Genomic DNA, 23,098 nt, shown 5'->3' with positions numbered 1-23,098 from the left:
TACTGCTGCCCCACTATTTCCATGAGGTGCTGCTGACCTATAAGCTGAACTGCCAATTTCCAGACAATAGAGACTGGAGTTGCTCCAAAGAACTTTTCTAAGCAGGTCCACTTCGGCCATACCTTTTCTTTTCCACTACCTCTGGTGGGTGGTGGGCTAAAAGGAGGTTAAAGTGCTTAAGAATAAGTTTTTAAATATTAAAATTAATTGAATGTTTTTTTAATTAAAAAATTTAAATAGCCTTCAGAGACCAGATGGAGGAGAATTGGTAGTAAAAGGCTGGCCTGGATTACATAGTAAGACCCTGGTTTTGGTTTTATTATTTTTAAATCAATAGGCAATGTTGGCAAGAGGAAGGAGAGTCTCTGAGCTCAAGGCCAGCCTAGTCTACAGTCGATTCTAGAACAACCAAGGCTACACAGAGAATCTGTGTCTGAAAAAAACAAAAAACAAACAAAAAAGCAAGACAAACAAATGAATAGCTGGTTCTGGTGGCATTCACCTTTAATCTCAGGACTCAAAAAGCAGAGGTAGGTAGGTCTCTAAGTTTGAGGCAAGCTGTCTATAAAAAACTCCAAGCCAGCCAGAGCTACACAGTGAGACCCCATCTCACAAAACAAGTCAGAGGGCAATGAGATCTCTCAGTGGGTTCAAATGTACTAAATGCAGAACCCGATGACCTGAGTTCAATCCACAATGGAAGGAGAGAAATGACCCACCACACTGTCCTTTGTTTGCACAGACAACACGAATCTTATAGATAAATCTTGCCCTAGGAAAACCACCTAATGATCATGGGATCTCCCCACCGAGTAAAGTTTTATTGTGCTCTCGAGTGTGTGCGCTCTCTCTCTCTCTCTCTCTCATTTTCAAACAGAAGGGCTAGCTAGAGAGATGACTTATTGTTTATAAAGGCACACTACACTTACACACAAGCAGCTGTATTCATGTGCATATTCTCACACAGACACTTATATGCATAACTAAAAATAAATCTTAAAAAAATTATTAAATTCATGGTCTAAAGAACCATGATACACAGTAGTCAGTGTTTCTGGCCTTGCATGCCTCTTCCAAATCTACCTTTCCTGTTCCTGTTCCCCCTTTCCCCTAGGACAACAATTGCCCTGAAATGTAACTGCATTATTTCCTTGTTTTCCTTTACAGCTTTATCATTCTCTGAACATTACTCATTTTACATTCTTGAACTTCAAGATTTATTTTTTTAAGATTTATTTATTTTATGTAATGTGAATACACTGTTACTGTCTTCAGACACACCAGAAGAGGGCATCAGATCCCATTACAGATGGTTGTGAGCCACCATGTGGTTGCTGGGAGTTGAACTCAGGACCTCTGGAAGAGCAGTCAGTGCTCTTAACCACTGAGCCACCTCTCCAGTGACCTAATCTTAATGTATATATTCCTCTTCTTTTCTCTTTCCTTTCCTTTTCTTTGAGACAGGGTCTTTCACAGCTCAGACTGGCCTCTCTCTATACAGTCAACAATAACCTTGAACTTCAGCTCTTCTTGCCTCTCCTCTAAGACCTGGACTACAGGTGTGCGCCAAGACCATCATTTTGTGTAGTAGAGGGGATCAGGTGCAGAGCTTCCTGTATGCTAAGTCACAGCCCTAGTCCTAAATGAACACACTCTTTAGCAAATTTTCATTCTACAATTTTTCTGGAGATAATGCCCTGAAACTGTAATTTATTTGTTTCTACTAATATATAGCATCCTATTATATGAACATACCATGATTTATTTATCCAATCTCAAATAAATATACAGCTTTTTCCCCAATTTTTATTATTTTGGTTAGTTTACTGCCAATATCATTGTTGCTATGGACACTTTTGTAAATACGTCCTGATACACTTATATAATTCAAGAATTCTTTAAGGTAGAGCGGGCAATATGGCTCAGCAAGCACAGTTAGCTGCTGCTAAGATATCTACTTAATGAGCTGCATTCCGTCTCAGGACCACATGGTGAAGGAAGAAAACCTACTTCTATGAGTTAGCCTCTGACCTCCAGACATACATTGTGGGATGTTTTAAAAAAAAAAAAAAAAAAAAAAAAAGCCGGACAGAGGTGGTGCACACCTTCAATCCCAGTAGTTGGGAGGCAGAGACAGGTAGATCTCTGTGAGTGTGACATCAGCCTGGTCTCAGAGCAAGCTCCAGTGCAGCCACGGCTACACACACACACACACACACACACACACACACACACACACACACAGTTTTAAAAAAAAAAGGAGGAGGAAGAGGAAAAGGAGGACAAGAAGAAGAAATGGAAATGGTAGTAGTAGTAATAATAGTAATCAGTTATTTTGGTAAAAATTTTCTTGTTTTTAATTTTTTGCCAATAGAATGAACTAACATTATCACGGTTTTAATCTGTACTTTCCTAGTAACTAATGAGGCTTGATATCCCCCCTTTTTCTTTTCAATAAATGACTTCTTTTTAATTTTTCCCAAACACTGAGGTCAAGCAAGCACCTCTGAAAAGCTAGAAGGTTATAGAAAATGACAATGTGGAGCAGCTGCCTACCAATAATTAACAGAAGACTAGTCGCTTCCAACAACGGGTAACACCATATGACCAAACCTAAGCAGAATTAAAACCCAACAAGAAGGAAAACTGGAAAAGTTTATTTATCCGTGATGGGTCAGGACATTAAAGAATTGAGACAGAAACAGGGAACACTCACAACTAGGCAGATATGTAACATGTGCTGCGGGTAAAGTAGGCAGAAGAGCAGGTGTTCAAGGACATTATCAACTACATATAGGTTTAGAAACCAGCCTGTGCTATACTAGACCCTATCTCAACACACCAAAAACAGCCAAACATAGTGACACATACCTTTAATCCCAATTCAGGAGGCAATGCCAGGCAGATTTTTGTGAGTTCAAAGCCAGGCTTTTCTACATTTGGAGTTTCAGGCCAGCCAGATCATTGTCTTTAAAAACTAAAAACAAAGACTGGGTGTGCAGAGATGGCTCAGCAGTTTTCCAGCACCCAAATGGCAGCTCACAACCATCTGTAACTCCAGGCTGGAGTTACAGGTAATTGGATATCCTCTTCAGGACCCTCAGGTACCAGATGCACATGCATACATGCAGGCAAACACTTATATGCCTTAAATAGTATTATTTTTAATTCAGTGTACTTTGTACTAGAGTAATTTGAAAGCTTGTTTAGCAATTGGCCAAAAAAATACTATCCCTCTCTTAGTGAGAGTCAACGTCTAATGGGACTCCCTTTAGCAGAACTACTGCAGTAACTATGATTGGAACAGCAGTGAGCACTCCAAGGCTGACAGATCAATGGGACAGGCAGGACACACATCCTGGACCCCAGACTTCGTAACTCTTTCCAACAGCCCCACAACCACACAACAAAGTTATTTCCAAATATCTATAAGAAGATGACAATAGTATTAATTCTCTGCCAATCTAGTAATACAGATGACTTTCCCAGCTCCATCCCTTGTAGAAATCATGTTAATAAAGATGTTTTGGGACTTACGGTTTTAAATGCCAATATTTTAAAAAACAGGACAAGTGTTACAAAAACTCCTGCTGGTATTTTTCAGACTTAGAGGAAATAGAGTTTGACAAAGAGTATTTCCCAAGTGATCTGGTACACGGCGAACAAATTAACAAAATTGAGAAAAGAAAATATGAAATGTATCAGGTAAAGACCTGACTTCTATTGGCAAGAGAAAAACAAAAGCATCTGTACTGTATTAGCAAGTATCTATGGCAAACAAAATTCAATTATAATTAAAAATCATCATGCCTTGTCACATATTAAACCTGAATTTGCCAGCAGATATCCTTTTAGGGTATTAATCCTGGTTTATATCAATGCTTCCAGTATAGGGTTACTAATAGTATTCTCTCTTGCTTTATTTTTAAAAATTAGATTTTATTTTATGAGTGTTTTACATGTGTTTATACATGTGTACCATGTGTAATTCTGGTGCCTGAGAAGGTCAGAAAATATTTTATAGAAGGTTGTGAGCATAGGCTGAGAAACAAAATCAGGTCCTCCGGAAAAGCAACCAGCTCTTAAGTGCTGAGCCATCTCTCCAGTTCGTTTCTCTCTTGCTCCTAAAAGTTAACCAAAGCCTGGAAAAGTGGCTCAGAGGTTAAGAGCATCGCTTGCTCTCCAGAGGAACTGAGTTCAATCCCCAGCACCCACATGACATTTAAGAGTCACCGTAACTCCAACTTCAGGGACCCATGAACCTCTGAAAGCACCAAGTGCACATCCTGGTGCACAAACATGAATGCAGGCAAGATACCCATAAACATAAAATGAAAGAAACATAAAATGAGGAGGCAAGATGGAGGAAAAAGAGGATGAGTCACTGCGTGTCTCTACATAGCTATAGGTTGTAAAGAATATTGTATAAGGATGGATTTCTATAGGATTTGTCTAGGTGGGAAAATTATATCATTTGGCTCCAAGTTTATGGTTTGTGAAGTATAAAACTTACTGAGAAAATCTAAAACAAAGCAGCCATTGTCAAATTTAAAAAAGGAAGAAACATAAAAATTTTAAAACATTAAAAATTTTTAGGGGGGGGTGTTTCAAGACAGGGTATCTTTATGAAGAAGCCTTTTCTTTACTAGAACTAGCTCTGTAAGCAGACTGACCTCAAACTTACAGAGATTCTCCTACCTCTGCCAAGCCATCTTTCTAGACTTTTGATTTTGAGACAGGGTCTCTCTATGTAAGCCAAGTTGGCCTGGAACTCAGAGATCCATCTGCCTCTGCCTTCTAAATGCTGGGATTAAGGGCTTGAGCCACCACACCTGGCAAGTATGAGGTTTTAAAAAGAACTTGTATTACTGTTCCCGTTTTAGCTACCTCACTATGGATTAATAAATTAAAGACCAGATATAGCTCAATGGTTAAGAACACCGGATGCTCTTCCAGAGAACCTGAGTTCAATTCCCAACACACACATGGCAGCTCACATAATCTGTAACTCCAGTTCCAGGAAATCCAACACACTTCTGGCCTTCAGGTACACACGGCACAATGGGTACACAGACACAAATGCATGCAAAACGCCCATACACATAAAATACAATTTTTAAATAAAGGTCTAGAGAGGTCAAGTATTTTTACTTTGGGCCACAGAGTCAATAGACTATGCAGCCAGGCCTCACATCTGGGTGTCCTTGTGCCTCCCCATCCATGACTGTCTAAGGGAGGACTAGGGTAGTACTTCTGCACAGGAGCTTTCTCAAAATCCCCGATGCTCAGCTAAGTATCTTTAGGTGTCACTCCTGATGTTCGGATGTTCTTCCTCTACTTCCTGACTGATCTTCCTAAACTCTGAATTTTACAGGCAATAGTTTATCAATATAGACTACATACATTTGAAATAGGACAAATTCTGATCTGAGCTAAAGTTTACCTCTGCACTCTAATAACAAAAAGTCCATAAAAACACTAAATAATTGTAGGGAAAAAAAGTTTTTAAGCATTTTAAGAGTCTAATTTACATAGATTAAAGTGTATATTGTTCTCAGTTATTCATTGAGCCAAATATAAGACCCTTTACCTAAAATAATAACCTTTAACACTATTAGTCTAGTTTCACTTACCAGACATACTCTTAATAACATACATGTGGTGTGTGTGTGTGTGTGTGTGTGTGTGTGTGTGTGTGTGTGTAAAACATACAACACTTCTAATTTTTCCCAATTAGCCCAAATTAGTAAGGTTTGATGGTGCCTCAGATGATGATCTGCCTTGCGCTGATGGCTAGAGTAGAAGCTGAAATGTAGTTGCATCATTTGTTCTAGAAAGTAGGTACCAGAATGGAGGGGGAATGGCAATGGCACAGAACCGAGAGGCAAACGTCCATGCTTACAAGGCATAACATGGCATCTAATCTATGTGATCTTGATTAAACTACTGAACTTCACTGGCCTTCAGCTGCCTAAGCTAGTATAATGTGCTCCACACACAATATCTGACTAAAAGAATCCCGAGTATTTTAGGGAAATTGTAGAAAATGTGCAGGATAAATTTGGAACACTGTATCATACAGAAAGCAAGGGATAGTAGCAAGGACTTCTGCAATTATTTCAAAAAGAGCCAGCAGTCAACCTGAAGAGCTTCTCATAGGTCCAAGACCTGAAATCCATGGCAGAAACAGAGAAATGACCTCTGTGAATTATCCTGACCTCCACACCCATGCTGTCACAAGCATCAATCAATCAGTCAATGTACACTGAGACACAGAGACAGAAATGCAGAAGAGGGATTGTTGTTTGTTTTATAGATCTGGCGATGTAATTCATGATGTCAGGCATGCCAGGCAAGCATTCTACTACTACTGAGCTTACCAAGTAAGGTGGTTTTGTGTTTGTTTTTATTTGGAGGGACTTTTATTTTTGTTGTTGCAGTACTAAGAATCAAACTCTTATCTACTGAAAACATCAAATAGATTTTTTTATTAGAAAACAGAAAATGTTTTGACATAAAGCTGGAGAGATGGCTCAGCAATTATGAGCATAGACTGCTCTTCCAGAAGACCTGGGTTCAATTCAAATCCAGCCCCACACGGTGGCTCACAACTGTAATCCAGTTCCAAGGGACCTGAAACCCTCACACTGACATGCATGCAGGCAAAATACCAATGCACATAAAAATAAATAAATTATTAGAAGTGTTTTGATATAGTGCCTTCTCTAAAGATGTATAAACAAATGGTCCTTGGGGACCACTTGAGACTCACCTATGACAATTCACATTTGTAAAAAACTAAGGGGCTGGAGAGATGCTCAAGTGAATAAAAGGTTTACTGTGCAAGAGTAAGGATCTGCACTGAGAAGGGACTCAGCACCCACATAAAATGCTGGCTGTGGCAGGATGTATTTATAACCCCAGCCCTATCGCAAAAGATGAGGGAGAGTGACACAGGAAGACATTCTGACACCCACCCTCTGGACACCATGTCTGAAGGGGCACATACATGCATATACCAAACAACATATACTATTACCTAAAAAATTTACAATCCCAGTGTGTAGGAGGTGGAGGTAGGAGGATCACACAGTAAGTTTAAGACCAAGCTGGGCTACATGAGACCCTACTTAACACTCCCTGCCCAATACACACAGGAAAACACGCACATATATACACATGCATCTAAGCTAGGAGTTCCAATATGTGTCTATAATTCTAGCTTTTAGGAAGCAGACATGGGAGAATCATTACAAGTTTGAGGTCTGCCTGGTCTCCATGGCAAGTTCCAAGCCAGCAGAACAATTCAAAACCAAAAAATTAGAGGCTTGAGAAATGCTCAGAGGTAAAGTATATTACTCTTTTAGAAGACCAGAGTTTGGTCTCCAGCATTCATAGAAGCAGCTCACAACCTGCCCTAACTCCAGTTACAGTATATCCAACACCCACCTCTGGCCTCCTCAGCACTTACACACACATACAGTATACATATAGATGTTCACGCACACACACACATGCACATAAATAAAAATAAATCTTTAAAAAAAAAGAAGCTGCTGGGGGTGGTAGCACACACCCTTAATCTTAACACTTGGGAGGCAGAGGAAGATGGATCTCTGATTTTGTGTCCAGTCTGGTCTACAGATCAAGTTCCAGGGCAGCCAAAACTACACAGTGAAACCCTGTTTTAAAAAACAAACAAGGGGCTGGAGAGATGGCTCAGTGGTTAAGAACACTGATGGCTCTTCCGGAGTTCCTGAGTTCAATTCCCAGCAACCACATGGTGGCTCACAACCATCTGTAATGAGATCTGATGCCCTCTTCTGGTGTGTCTAACGACAGCAACAGCATGCTTATATATAATACATAATAAATAAATCTTAAAAAACAAACAAACAAACAAACAAAGGTCCTGTTAGGTCCTGTGTTTTGTCCTTAGCCTCAGAAGAGCCAGCATGGTAGCACATGCCTTTAATCTTAGCACTCAGGAGACAGAGACATACGGATCTCTATGAGTTCAAAACCAGCCTGGTCTGCACAGTAAGTTTGGCATGGTGGCATGCATACAAGCCCAGCATTTGATAAGTGGAAGCAGGGAGATAAGATTTTAAGACTGAGCTACATGAGATCTTGTCTCAAAAACTAGAACAGAGAGATCGTGACAAGAATATGAACGGTTCTTGCAGAGACACCAAGTTCAGTTACCAACATCCAGGTCAGGTGGCTCACAACCATCTGTAACTCCAACTCTGAGAGAATCCAATGCCTCTGACCTCCCAGGCATATCCCCACACATATACATAATTAAAAATTAAAAAATTGGGGCTGGAAAGATGGCCTAAAGGTTAAGAGTTCAATTCCCAGCAACTACACGGTGACTTATAACCATCTTTAGTGAGATCTGGTGTCCTCTTCTGGCCTGCAGGCATATGTGTAGGCAGAACACTGTATACATAATAGATAAAAATAAAATAAAAGATCTAGGGCTGGGGAGATGGCTCAACAGTTAGCAGCACTGATTGTTCTTCCAGAGGTCCTGAGTTCAATTCCCAGAAACCACATGGTGGCTCACAACCATCTGGAATAAGATCCAATGTCCTCTTCTGATGTGTCCGAAGAGAGTAACCATGTATATATACATAAAATTAATAAATAAATCTAATTAATAAATAATCTATAAACTATTGAATCTATAGTTTGGAATCTATAGTGAAGGCCCAAGGTTGGATGTGTCCAGAATTGCGGGAAATAGCCCTCATGTAGGTAAAATTAAGGTATTGCAGTAATGGGAAAATAATCTAAACTATACTTATCAGAGATGAGCTCTAAAACTAGCTGTCCAACACAGGAAAGGGTTTAAAGTCCCTCATTTCCCTGAACACAGCTACAAAAAGCTAGAAAAATGCTGGATGTTATTATGGAAGCCCAGGAAACACAGGACACGTTATTCTTCCTTGTACAAACCACAGTGTGTCTGTACCTAGAATAGAATGTGCAGTTGTGGTCACCACACAGAAAAGGTAAAATAGAAACTGTTTCAAAAGATGACTGAGAAGAACAATGGACAGAGGTGCTTCGGTAGAAAGGCAGAATTTTTAAAAATACAGACACATAGGAAGCAAAGTGGTCAAATGGAAGACATTCTGCATCAAATCTTAAAAGTTACAATGTTTTTACTTTGTTATCATTGCTGTTTAAACCCAACCAAGTTTTTGCGGTAAGGTCTCACCGTGCACCGAGGGCTGGCCTTGAATCCACAATGCTCTCTGGCTTTGGGCTTCTGAATGCTGGAACTGGCAGGTTACTAGCATGAACCACCATGCTTGGCCATACAAAATTTTCAAATTCTGTTATAGTAGGCTTAGAGGTATAACCATAGGACAATCAAAATATCATAGACCTTCAGTTTACTTCCCAATCCTGAATTTAAAACAATTAAACTCACTGCTGAAGTGGGGACTGCAGAATTTAAGAAAAACAAAATCCAAAGGCAACATAAATTCACAGGTAACATTTCCAAACAAATTCCTATGAGAAATCATGAATTTTAGGCAACATAGCCTTAATTTTTGAAAGTAGCATTTTCATTCCTCCCCACAAAGCCAGAGAGCAGCAGCTCTCAACCTGTGCGTCAAAAGACCCTTTCTCTGGGGTTGCCGAAGACCATTGGAAAACATAGAAATTTACATTACAACTCATAACAGAAACAAAATTACAGTTATGAAGTAGCAACAAAAATAATTTCATGGGGCTGGGGAGATGGCTCAGTGGTTAGAAGCGCCAACTGCTCTTCCAGAGGTCCTGAGTTCAAATCCCAGCAACCACATGGTGGCTCACAACCATCTGTAATGGGATCTGATGCCCTCTTCTGGTATGTCTGAGGATAACTACAGTGTACTTATAAATATGCATTTATAAATAATAAATCTTTAAGAAAATAATTTCATGGTTCCCCCCCACACACACACACATATAAGAAAATTCTCATGTACACCAGCTTTTGTTGTGTGAATCTTGCTCCAAAGTTTAAAAAAAAAGACATGGTTAAGGTGATTGGGCAATAGGTAGAGGTCAGCAGGTTTTCAGTCACCTGTCTAGAGAGAAGAAAGGACAAAGAGAAGAGAGGAAGCTGCCATGAGAGGAGATGAGCATGTGGCCAGCCAGTAACAAAGGACATATGGCTGGGACATAAGTTAGAACAGCTCCAAAATCTGCCCAATCTAGGCTTACAGCTTGTAAATACAATACCTGGATTCTGTGCCTTTTACATGGGCTAGTTAGGATGTATAATCCTTTCTAAGGGTTGCAGCATTAGGAAGGTTAAGAACCATTGCCCTAGAGGAAGATTTACATAGAAGTCTTCCCTTTGCACCAAAAAGGTACCAAGAAAAAAAATAAAGACATTTCTGCCAACCCCAACCTCATCTTAAAGTCAAAGCCAAAGCAAAGACAGTAAATACAAAGAAGAAATTACTAAAAGACACTGAATGCCACACCCACTTAGAGCTGGATATCACCCACTTCTGGCAAGCCAAGACAATAGAGCTCCAAATATCATCAGAAGAGCACACTCAGGAGAAAAACTGACCATTCATTACTAAGTCCACTCTGACCACAAAATCTGAGAGAAGCAGACAGAATAACACACTGTTCATGGATGTGAAGGGTGACAAGCACCAGACTAAGTAGGCTGTAAAGAAACTGAATATCACTGAAGTAGCCATGATTAACAACCTGAAGGCCCGGTGCAAGAAGGTACAGCCAATGCGTTCTTGACTGATTACAGTGCTTTGAATGGTGCCAGCAAAACTCAGATTGTCTAAATTGCTAACTATACTTTTTTGTATCAATAAAAAACAAAAGTGTAATTCTAGGACAGATAGGCAATGTGCCTGACCAAAAATGCCATCCCTTAATTTATGGTAACAACTGTTAAGTGACTAAGCACTGGAAGAAAGAGTGGCATCATTTAACCCTCCAGATATTTCTCTGAAATATACTCTACATTTTACATGTAACCAAAGAGGCTAAGAGAAGCTGCAAGAAACCACGTACAAATCTCAGTGGATTTTGGGGGAATGTGGAGGAGATCCCATTCTATAACCCAGGCAGGCCTTGAACTCGTAGCAACCTTCCTACCTGTGCGTCCCAAGTGTTAGAACAATAGCCATGACCTACCAGACCTGGCTCAATATCTATATCCTTTATGTGGTTGTTCTTTTACACTTTGTTTTTTGAGATAGAGCCTCATTCTGTAGCCCAGGCTGACCTAGAACTCATCCCAAAACCAGGCTAACCTCAAACTCAAAGACCCACCTGTTTGTGTGTCAGGATTAAAAATGTGCACCACCACACCTAGCTTCAGATTTTAAATTCTTAAACATATAGCAATACTACCTCCTACCATGTGGCAAACACCAAGAAGTAGATTTGTAAAATGAGGTGGGTAGTCTTACAGTATGACACACACCTGCAATTCCAGCACTTGGCAGATGGAGGCTGGAGGATCAAGAACGTCATGGACATCTTTTGCTACACTGTAAGTGTAAGGTCAGGATGGGCTGCATAAAACTTGTCTCAAATTCTAAGAATAAAGAGCCAGCAGCATGGTGGAACACACCTTTAACCCAGCAGAGCCAGTCAGATCTCTAGAACTGAAGGCCAGCTTGGTCTACAAAGTGAGACTGTCTCAAAAACAAAACAAAACAACACAACACAAAACCAAAAAGCAAGTGATGACGATAACAGATCAATAAGTAGATCATCAGTTGGGAGCCAGGCATGGTGGAACATGCTAATAATCTTAGCTACCTAGACAGGAAAGTGAGAATTCAAAATCACACTGAGCTACACACTAAGTTCCAGGACAGCACCAGACAACTTAGCTTGACCCTGTCTCACACCAAACCAAACCATACAAACTGAACTCATTCCTGTAACAGAAGTGGAAGAACCAAAAACGTAGGCCATCCTCGGCTACACAGTGAGTTCTAAGGCAGCCTGGGCTACATGAGACCAGTCTCCAAAAAGAAAGGAAACAGGGAGGGGCACATTTCAGTCTGAAGTTTGCTATTCATGAGCAGAATGACTTTTTTAAAGTTTATTGCTGGGACTGGAGAGATGGCTCAGTGGTTAGGAGCACTGGCTGCTCTTCCAGAGGACCTGGGTTCAGTTCCCAGCACCCACATGGCAGCTCACAACTGTCTATAACTAGACATTCATGCAAGCAAAACATTAATGTAAATAATAAAAACTAACTTTTTAAAAGTTTATTTCTGAACTGATATAATTTATTCATAAAATATAAAAAGTAGCCACTAACAGTTTATCTCAAAAGATGAGGACAACCATACCAGAATATACTGGGAGCTCAAAACACTGCAAATTATCATCTGTGAACCTGAGGCAGCTTTCACGCTCGAGAGAGACACAAAGTTGGTCTTCTACTTATCAAAATCCTATTGGATTTTAGGAATCTACAATTCCTAACATGAATGGAAGAGAATACCAACAAGTACGTCCCAAGATCAACCGTTAACTTCTCAAGATGTTTTGAAGCCAGGCCCGATGGTACAGGCCTTGGTCCCAACTCCCTGGAAAGTCGAGGCAAACGCAAGGTCCTGTGGGCCACAGAGTGAGTGAGGCCTAGGACACTTAATAAGACCCGATCTCAAAATGAAAGGGCTGAGGATGGAGTGCAGTAGTGAGGCTCTGAGGAGGGAGGGAGGGGGAGGAGGAAAAGGAAGAAGAGGAGAAGGACAAAGAGGAGAAGAAAGAGGAGAAGGAAAAAGAGGAAACTGTTTTGATATTTGCTAGAACAATGGTATCTTGAGGAGAGCAGAAGAGCTGTTCTTGTTATTCCATGTGTCAACTACAGAGTTTAAATTAGTGTAAGTTACATGAGATATGTGTGTAATAAATAGGTGTGCATACACTCAAATTGAAACTAAAATGGACCATAACTCTCTCTAAGAACATGCATCCATATCCTAAAAATAAGAAAATTAATTTTATTCAACTGGAAGTAATCTCACAACTAAAAGAGTACACTTGAGGCTTCTTTCTTATATTTTGCCAGAGAAGCACCGGAGCTCCAGAGTAAGCACCACCAGCAAAGCTTCGCAGCCTTTGCCATCGATCTCAACCTGCTTATTTTTAGGTATCTAGAAATCCCGATGCAAAGCAGATTTGCTCTCAGATACGTCTGTATCTGAACAGCATTCCCTCTGTACAATCCTTGTTTCTATTCTTCTCTTTTTCTAATTCAATTCTGTTTGGTTTCTAAGTTAAGAAGTGTGTTTCATTTGCATAAATGGTAACTATTCCGAGATACTATTCATGACTATACATTTGAATTCTCTAGAGTACCATTCATAACTTCAAATGAAACAGGAAAAAAAAACATTCATTCAACTTTACCTTACTTAATGGTGACTAAGATATAAACGATGCTAATGTTATACTACTGTAGAGCAATGAGTCCAACCTACAGCCGCCGATAGCTACAGAGGCAGCCAACACACAGTCATAATCAGATTTTTTTGGGTGATTTTTTTTGTTGTTGTTGTTGTTACTTACCTTTGTGGGTTTTCTTCTCACGATTTTTAACTTGTATTCACATGTATGAATCTGTTTGTGTGTACAAATACTCAGAGACAGCAGAAGGAATCAGATTCTCTGGAGCCAGAGTTACAGGCCATGTGAGCCCCATATTTGGGTGATGGGAATTGAACAGGGGTCCTCTGGAAGAGCAAAAGGCACTCTGAATTTCCAAGCCACCTCTCCTGTCTCTGAACACAAACTTTATAGATGACAATGTCAGCTGTAAGTCATGTGAAATAAACATGTAAGCTCTTGCTATTGGCAAGCATTCATGACTTCAGTTTTCCAGCAGTGTGCAGCTTTTCAGTTATTATCTCCCAAGTGCAGGCTGATAGGCATGATCAGGTAAATGTGCTTCCACCAAGCCCCACAAATGTGAGTTCTATCCCCAGAGCCTACATAGTAGAAGAGAATAGAATTCGGCAAGTTGTCCTATGGCCTCCATACATGCACCAGAGCACAAAAATAAAAACATAAAAGACAATTATATTTTAAAATGCTTATGTGTTTATTTACTTAGAGGCAGGGTCTTTACTGTGTGACTTGGAACTTAGGAGCTCTGCCTGCTTTTGTTTCCCAAGTGCTGACATTGAAAGCATGCACCATCTTGCCCAGAATTTTTCTTTAAAAAATTATTCTTAAAAACTGGCTTGGGAGCTGGAGAGATGGCTCAGCGGTTAAGAGCATTGGTTGCTCTTCCAGAGGTCCTGAGTTCAATTCCCAGCAACCACATGGTGACTCACAACCATCTATAATAGAATCTGATGTCTTTTTCTGGTGTGTCTGAAACAGCTACAGTGTACTCATAAATATAATAAGTAAATCCTTTTAAAAAAGATAGCTCTGATTATATTAATTGATGTGGAAAGACAGCCCACTATGGGTGGCAACATTCCCTGGCTTTGGGTCCTAGACCACAAAGAAAAAAAATTACTTAAGCAACAGAAGCATGCATGCATTTATTCTCTCTCTCTCCTTCTCTGTGCTCTTGACTACAAATGTTACTAGCTGCTTCAAAGTCCTGCCTCAATGGATTATGAGCTAGAATTGTGAGCAAAATATAAGTCCTTTCTCTCCCATGTCACCTTGTCAGGGTATTTCATTATAGCAACAGAAATGAAGTTTCATTCAGAGACTGAACTGAGGTCTTCAGGTGTGGTGGCAAGAGGCTTTACCCAGGAAGACCTTAAACCTGTGCTGTAGAGTTATAAAGTATCTAAACAAGGACAGCAAAAGATAGACCTTAGCCAGAAAACTCAAACTTCAGTTAAGAAGAATCCTAACCGGTTTTGCAGGTTTTTGAATAGGCAATTCTAGCTGATCCTTAGGACTGAAGCTTTTCTGAGTCTTTCATTCATGGAAGTAATGGTCTGCTAGCTCTTTACTCCATCTGATCTTAATCAGTAATAAGAAATTGAATTTACATAGATCTGCATAAATAATTCAGCTTTTTGTACTGCTCCAATATATTTTAACTTAATAAAATAAAATCTGAACAGAATAAAAATAATGTGGCTATTTTAAAGTTGTCATTTCCTGATTTCCCTCAATTTCTCTTCTCATCCTAAGACAGGAGACCTATAATCAGAAAGAAGGAACAAAAGCCACACATCCATCTCAGGATGTCTGCACGCACTTCCTTCTACAGGCCATCAAGCCACCGCTAACTCAGTGGTTTTCTGCTGGGGCATTCTGGCTCTCCAGTGTCTGTGTAACAATGTCTAGAGATATTTCTGGGTGTCACATTTGGGGTGGGGGGAAGGGATCACATCATTACTGCAGTGGGTAGCAAACTTGAGTCTGTTTAAAGCTGTTTAAATTTCTAATCTGGGGCTGGAGAGATGGCACAGCGGTTAAGAGCACCAACTGCTCTTCCAGAGGTCCTGAGTTCAAATCTCAGCAACCACACGGTGACTCACAACCATCTTTAATGAGATCTGTTGCCCTCTTCTGGTGTATCTGAAGACAGCTACAGTGTACTCATATATAATAAATAAATAAATCTTAAAAAAAAAAAAGATTATAAAAAATGTTTCCTAATCTGACCATGAAATGGAATTGAGAGAATCCCACACATACAAAGTTAGAGAAGGCAGACACAGTGGTGCAGGATGTCAGGCTGAGGCAGGAGGGACAAGAATTCAAGACTGGCCTGGGCTAAAGAGTGAGAACCTATCTCAAAAACAAAACTAACCCTCCCTCCACACACACAGAATAAAACAGAGGTATTATTAGCACTTATTAAGCTTATATAGTATGTTATCCACTGACCATGTACAAATGAACAACAAAGCTGGATGATGGTGGCACTTGGGAGGCAGAGGCAGGCGAATCTCTGTGCATTTGAGGCCAGCCTGGTCTACAGAGTGAGTTCCTGGACAGCCAGAGCTTCACAGTGAGTCCCTGTATAGAGAAAAATAAATTAAAAGGCTGGGGATGTGGCTCAGTGGTGTAGCACTTGTTTATCACATTAGGTCATGGGTTCATTTTCCATGAGAAAGTAAGAGAGAGAGAGAGAATAACATTAAGTCCTGTCCTTAACAGTAAACCAGGTGTGACAGCACATGCCTTTGATCACAGCACTTGGGAGACACATCAATAGAATCTCTGAGTTCCAGGGCTACAGAAAAAAAAAAAATCATAGAAAGAAGAAGAGGAGAAGGAGGAAGAGGAAGTGGCGGCACAGCAGCTTAGCCAGGGAAAGCAATTTTATAACTTGTCTGAATTGGGGTGGGGTAAAATAATTTTTTGAAGTAATAATATAATTATATCATGTCTCCCTTCCTTTCCTCCCACCAAACCTTCCAATGTACCCACTCCTGCTTTTTCCCTTTTGAATTCATGGCCTTTTTTCCTGTTTTTGTGTGTATATGTGTATCAGTGTATGTTTCAAATTTTATTTGTTTGGATATGTTTTTCAGAGCTGACCATTTAGTACTGGATAACCAATTGGTATGTTCTTCCCTGTTCTCAGGATTCAGCAGTTTTTGTTGTCTCAGTTTTGACTCTGATTAAGGGTTTAACAAAGGGGGAGGTAGTCAACGAACCTTTCCTAAAGCAGAAAATGGCTTCTTAGATCAGCTTTAAAGGATAAGCAAAGCAGTGTGGAGCCTTCTTCCCAAGGAACCATTCAATCCTTTAGTCAACCAAAAGCAATGGACCACCAAGTCTTTCTCAAGTCACGCTGGAGACCCACTCAAACTACAACTTTCTTCTAAATTTTACAATTTTATTTTTATTATTTTTAACTATGTATGTGTGTCTATTTGTATGTGGGAATGTACACATAAATGCAGGCACCCATAGAGACCAGATATCTCAGTCCCCTGGAGCTGGCTGTGAGCCACCTGATGTGTGGGTGTTGGGAGTTAAACTTAATTCCTCTGGAGGAACAGTAATGCATGCTCTTAACCACTGAGCCATCTCCAGCCCCTCAACCTACAACTTTCCATGTCTTCTTTTGGCATCACTGGTGCCCAGGAGTCTGTCTCCCTTATCCAAATCTCCCAAAGTTATGCATTTCTACCTATTCCCAAATTATCACTTGTCACCCCACTCAACCTTAGTAAGGCTAATAAAAATAACCTTCAGCTGGCCAGGGAGGGTGGCCCACATCTGTAAGTCCAACACTCAATCTAGTCAACAGGCAAGTGATTTTATTTTGTTTTGGACACGGTTCCTCTGTGGCACTGGCTATCCTGGAACTCACTTTGTAGACCAGGCTGTCCCTAAACTCACAAAGATCCATCTGCTTCTGCCTCCCAGGTACTGGGTTAAAAGTAATGTGCCTTCTCTGCCAGGCCTGAATCCTCTTTTAAGATTATCAAATCATGTTACTGCCAATACAAAACATCAAAAAATATTATTGAGCAGTTACAATGTAATATATCAATGACATAGCAACAGACTCATCCAATAAAAACTTCACAACCTGACAATCTTGAGTTCAACCCCTAGATACCAGATAAAAGGAGAGAACTGACCCCCAAAGTAATCCTCTGACCTCCACACACCTTCTGTGGCACACATGCATAACACACACAAGCACACAAGCACAAAAATGAGAGATAATTTATTTACCTTTATTTTAAATGCATTGGTGTTTTGCCTACATGCATGTCCATGTGAAGGTATCAGATCTTGGAGCTACAGACAATTGTGAGCTGCCATGCGGTGTTAGGATTTGAACCTGGGTCCTGGGTCCTCTGGAAGAGCAATCAGTGCCCTCAACCACTGAGCTAGAGAGATAAACAATTCTTAACCTGGTTGTGTACTGACATCAGAACTCCAATGCCACTTAATAAGCACATTCTTCATGGAAAATCCTGATATGACCAGTTTGAAGCTCTGGTCTTTAAGAATTACAAACACAAAAGAAATAAGGCACAGTTACCTGGCTTGAGCTTTTGTTGTTTGTTTGTTTGTTCAAAACACAATTTCTTTGTGTAGCCCTGGCTGTCCTGGTACTCATTCTATAAACCCAGCTGGCCTTGAACTCACAGAGATCCACCTGCCTCTCCCTCCCAAGTGCTGAGATTATTTTCTCAGAATCACACAAGCAGATCTTAGAATGGTACATGCTAGTCCACTATTTTACAATTATTGATAATAGTATCAGCACTTACAAAATAGAAGAAAGTAGGTCGTCTAGATAAGAATCATTCCTATTCCCTAGTCCCATCCCATAACTACTCCACTTCCAGCTTCCACCATCCCACACCCTCTCTACATCCCTGTCAAAGTGCTATTAACTGACACTATGGAGCCATTCAAATCAGAGGATGAACTGAATGAAGGCTTCAAACACAGTGGTCCCATAGTGTGTGGAACAAAATTCTTAAAATCTATGATGTTGCCCTGGGGTTTCTTACAAAGAGAAGAAGAAATCCTTCATTGTCAAACAATGAACTTCATCTATAGTAGAGGTAGCTCAGAAGAACTAAGAATACATAAAGTATGACTGAAGATATAACGTAATTGGTGGAGTGCTTGCCTAGCATGCATTGAGGTCCCAGCATCACAAAAACTGAGTATAATGGCACAAGCCTGTTGGGAGATGGTTTTGTAGACTGTGTAAAGGATGGTTTTGTATTATTCAAATGCTGATCTCTGTACCCCAGAGAGTTGAGTACTGTCCAGATTTGGTAAGGTTACTTTTAAGATGCATCATCTGTCCCAGTGTTTTGTAAACATTCTTCTCCATCACCACCTGATTGGTTTAATAAAGAGCGGATCAGGGAGCTGGAGAGATAGCTCAGCAGTTAAGAGCACTGGCTGCTCTTCCAGAGTTCTTGAGTTCAATTCCCAGCAACCACATGGTGGCTCACAACCATCTGTAATGGGATTTGATGCCCTCTTCTGGTGTGTCTGAAGACAGTTACAGTGTACTCACATTTATAAAATAAATAAATCTTTAAAAAAATAAAAATAAAAAAATAAAGAGCGGATCAGCCAGTTAGCTGGGAAAGATAATAGGGAGAGACTTCCAATCCCAGTCAGGGGGCCCCAGAGAGAAAAGGACCACAGGAAAAGTAAGGTGTGGAGAGAGTCACCGTGAGCAGGTCACTAAGGGAGTCTCCATGAGGACACACATAGACCAGAACAAGCCAGGGCAAGACTCAGACTGAAGGTAAAGGAACACATTGCTGGCAGCCTAGAGGGTTAGTTAGACTAGCTCAAAAGTTGCCCAGCTTAGCCTTGCAGCTTGTTTAAAAGAAAAAAAATACCAGGACTTTGTGTCTTTATTTGGTAACTATAAGGGACTAGAACGATGTAGAAACACCCTGTGGTTATTTGGGAGAAAGAGGGGCATAGAAAACCCACCAAGAATTACTTTTACACAAGCCTCTAAACCCAGAACTTGAGGTGGAGGTACAAGGATCAAGAGTTCAAGGTCAGGATCTGAAGAAATAGCTCAGCAGTTAGGAGCGCTAGAAGTTCCTCTAGAGGACCTAGGTTCAGTTCCCAGCACCCACATGGCAGCTCACAACTGTTTGCAGCTCCAGTTCCAGAAGAGCCATGGCACCAGGAACACACATGACACACATATATACTCATGCAGACAAAAGACCCGCACACATAAAATAAGTCTTTTTAAAACAAAGAGTTCAAACTCATCCTCAGCTACCATAGCTAACTCCAGGCAAGCCTGAGTTACAAGAGACCTTATCTCAAACCACCAAGAAAAACAGAAAAAGAAAAATGGGAAAAATTTAACCCAGATCCCATCTACTAGTGATTATCCCATGTTTCACAAGCATCACCCTGAAGAAAATCAGCTCTAAAATTCTGCAAACACAAATCTTTGAGTGTACAGAAAAAGGTACTATTTCTCTTAATAGCTACAGAAAACAACAGCAAGAAACCTACAAATTATTATTAATGGGGGGGGGCAGGGAGGACTGGTGATGTAACTGGGCTGTAAAGTGTGTCTGCTTAGCAGAAACAATGGAGTTCCATTAGCAGCACCACAAAAGAAAAAGATGGAGGGGGACATTTCACTTTATCAAAACAAGTACAGAGAGAGTACTAAAAGACATACTTTGATACCTAAGAGAAAATGCCCACCAACTACATTTAAAATAAAAAGTTTTACATCACAGAAAAAAGTTCTCTAACTAACACTATTTTCAGACATGGAAATAAACTTAGCTATACAATATTTACTATATGCCTGTCTTGCATGTATGTAGTGTGCCTGACAGCAGAAGAAATCAGATCCTCTAGAACTAGAGTCCCACACATTCACAAAAAGATATACACACATACAGACAATTAAAAATAAAATGTGAAAGAAAAAAAAGGCATAAGGGGCTGAAGAGATGGCTCAGCAGTTAAGAGCACTTGTTGCTCTGGCTGAGGACACAAGTTACTATGTGGGTCATGATTCACAACCATTAATAAAGAAAAAAACCTTAAATGTCAGAAACCAAGTAGGGTATGCTAATGCTTGATGCCTGCAATCCCAACATTTGGGAGTCTGACACAGGAAAACACTGGGGTCAAGGCAAGCCTGAGTTACACAGGAAGACCCAGACTCAACAAAAATAAATAGCAACATCAGAAAGAAAATGGCAACGCATAAACAAATGGGCAAACATATTTTTCAAGTGATGGTGGTTTCACACCCTCTAGTAGCAAAGTTAGATTAATGTTAAAACCCAGAGTTAAATCACATTAAAACTCAAAGCCTGGGACGTATGACAGGAACAATGTACAGTATGACTCAATAAAATGTCCCTTAATCATTCATCCTGGAGGACTTAAGACCTAAAGTTCTTCATTCTAGATTCTAAAATCTGGAACATTCTCTAAGTCCAGCCAATTCAAATGCCTTTTTCTGGGCAAGCAGTGCCTCCCACATGGTCCGGGACAGTGCTTACAGCTAGCTCCCTGACAGGAAGCAGGCTTTAGCAGTCCCTTCCTTCCTTCCTCCTTTAGCTGCTGCATTTCTGGTTTTAGAATTTCAGACAAAGAAAATACATATTGGCTCCACAGCTAAGAAACGCCCTCTTTCTCAGCAACTTCCTCCTCAGATTTTCCTCCCTAACACTGACATATGAGAACAATACCCACAGCCGGACCTGCTATTTTGATTAACCCAAAGCTCTTGAGGTTTGAAAAACTTAAGGGCTAAGGTACCCAGCTTAAGTCCTCTGCCTTCACATGTCTACAAGATAAGCAAAGCACAAAGAAAGAAACGCTACACTTAAATGCAGGCAGGCTACTGAAACTTTCACCCCAAGGAACCCAAAGAAATTATACTAACAGATGGGTAAATTCTCCCTCCCAATAAAACGTAGCCTTCTTACAAAGGAGAGAGAGGCAATCTGAGAATGCTACCCTGAGCCAAAACTAGTCTGTATATACCAAAAGCGGTTGAACTGCATCTTCAGGACACCTGCCTGGGACTCAAACCGAATCTTCTGCTGTTCTGACACACTTCAAAGTGACTTAACACTCAGAAATGGCCCTTTCTAAGTCACAGAGCGGGAAAGGAGATGGACTTATAATTAATAATCCTGAGCTCAAGACCTAGCCTGTCTCCACGCCAAAGGTGAAATCAAACCCCTCCCTCCATTTATGACAAAGCAAACTTTTTAAAGAGAATAGTGTCTTACCCCTACTCCGGTGCTTCCCAGAGGAAACACCCGAACTTTGGCAAGCGCCACATATTACTTTGTCACCCTGAACAAGTTACTTCTCTGAAACATACTTGGCTTCCTCACCTACAAGCTTACTTGGCACATAGTAGGACAACCATTAACATTTTCCTTGGCTTTCTTCCTCTTCAGTGATGGGCTTAAATTCCAAGAGTAACCCCAAAGGCTCCAAGAAATTTCTCATCATCTCTGAATCTATGAACGACTGTATAAAATTTTCCCATCTTAAAGGACCAAAGGACTTGGCCCTGCCCCGCCACGATCTCGTTAGCACCCAAGCTTTGGTACAAGTGGCCTGTAACCAAGGCTCCTTTCTCTAGGGCCCATCCTGTGCACATGTGCACACTCTCACACACTTATACAGTGTCCTACCCCCAGCCTAGCAGCCAGGGTCCTCAAAGAGCACCTCAATTACTTTATGGTCCAAATATGGAAACTGAGGCTCAGCCTGGAGAAGAACTTGTCCAGGAGCTCGGGGAGCTACTGAGACACAATTTACATCATTCGATGAACTCTTTTTACAAATGGTAAACTGAGGCCCAAAGACGGAAGTGACTTGCTCAAGAGCACACAGTGAGTTGGTGGCAGGGGCACAAGTCGTCACACTTTCGCCGACCCTCCCTAATCTCCGAAGGGCACTCTGAGTCACCACCACCCCTGAGGGGTCGCCATTGCGCTGACAGCCTGCGAGCCGTACCAGTGGCAGTCGGAGCGGACACCGGGTGCACTGGGACCCTGCAGGGGCAGCCGGGCCGGCGCTCACGTCTCACAGCCGGGCGCGCCCAGGGGAACTTGTTGCTCACCTGACCTCGCGCAGTCCTCCTCAGCGACATGAAGGGTTGGGCAGCCGGTCAGTGTCCCCACGGAGTATACTCCAGCCCACCGCTTCGCGGGCTGCTACACAGCCGGACGCCCCCCTCAGTGCGCTACGCCCCCAGTCGTACTCCACCGGCCCTAGTCCGCCATTACGCGGTTTCCCCGCCCCGGGACAGAGCCACACCCCGCCAACCGTTCTGATTGGCTTCCTGCCCCACCCTCCCTGAGCTCCCAGCTATCCCATTGGTCTGAATCCAATGCCAATTAAATAAGAACGCAAAAGACGTATTCAAAGGTAATGTCCCGGGAACTCCACCCGAGCAACTTCCGCAATCGGAGTAAACAGAGGCGGGGGCAAACCAAGTGAAGCGGAGATGGGAATAAAGGTAAATCGACGCCCAAGTTCGAGTACCGAGATATCAGCTAAGAAAGTGAAAGACCTCATCTAACATGTGTTGGAAGCCAATTTATTTTTTATTAGAGTCCAGAGAGCCAATATTTTTTATGTAAGGAGCAGG

The 23,098-nt window shown here is 41.1% G+C and overlaps 1 protein-coding gene across 1 annotated transcript in view; it reads right to left on the bottom strand.

The window, feature by feature from the left end:
• The window catches only part of WASF2 (WASP family member 2), a 63,132-nt gene extending 40,402 nt beyond the window's left edge, over positions 1 to 22,730 (bottom strand). Inside the window, exon 1 of the mRNA XM_080921879.1 lies at positions 22,568 to 22,730. The gene's annotated coding sequence lies outside the window, so the exon portion shown is untranslated. The remainder of the gene's footprint in view (positions 1 to 22,567) is intronic.
• Positions 22,731 to 23,098: the final 368 nt, after the last annotated feature.

Source organism: Micromys minutus (assembly GCF_963924665.1).
Source record: "Micromys minutus genome assembly, chromosome: 9".
Taxonomy (NCBI): domain Eukaryota; kingdom Metazoa; phylum Chordata; class Mammalia; order Rodentia; family Muridae; genus Micromys; species Micromys minutus.
The sequence above is the reverse complement of the archived record's forward strand: the minus strand, read 5'-3'. Positions and strand labels throughout refer to the sequence as shown.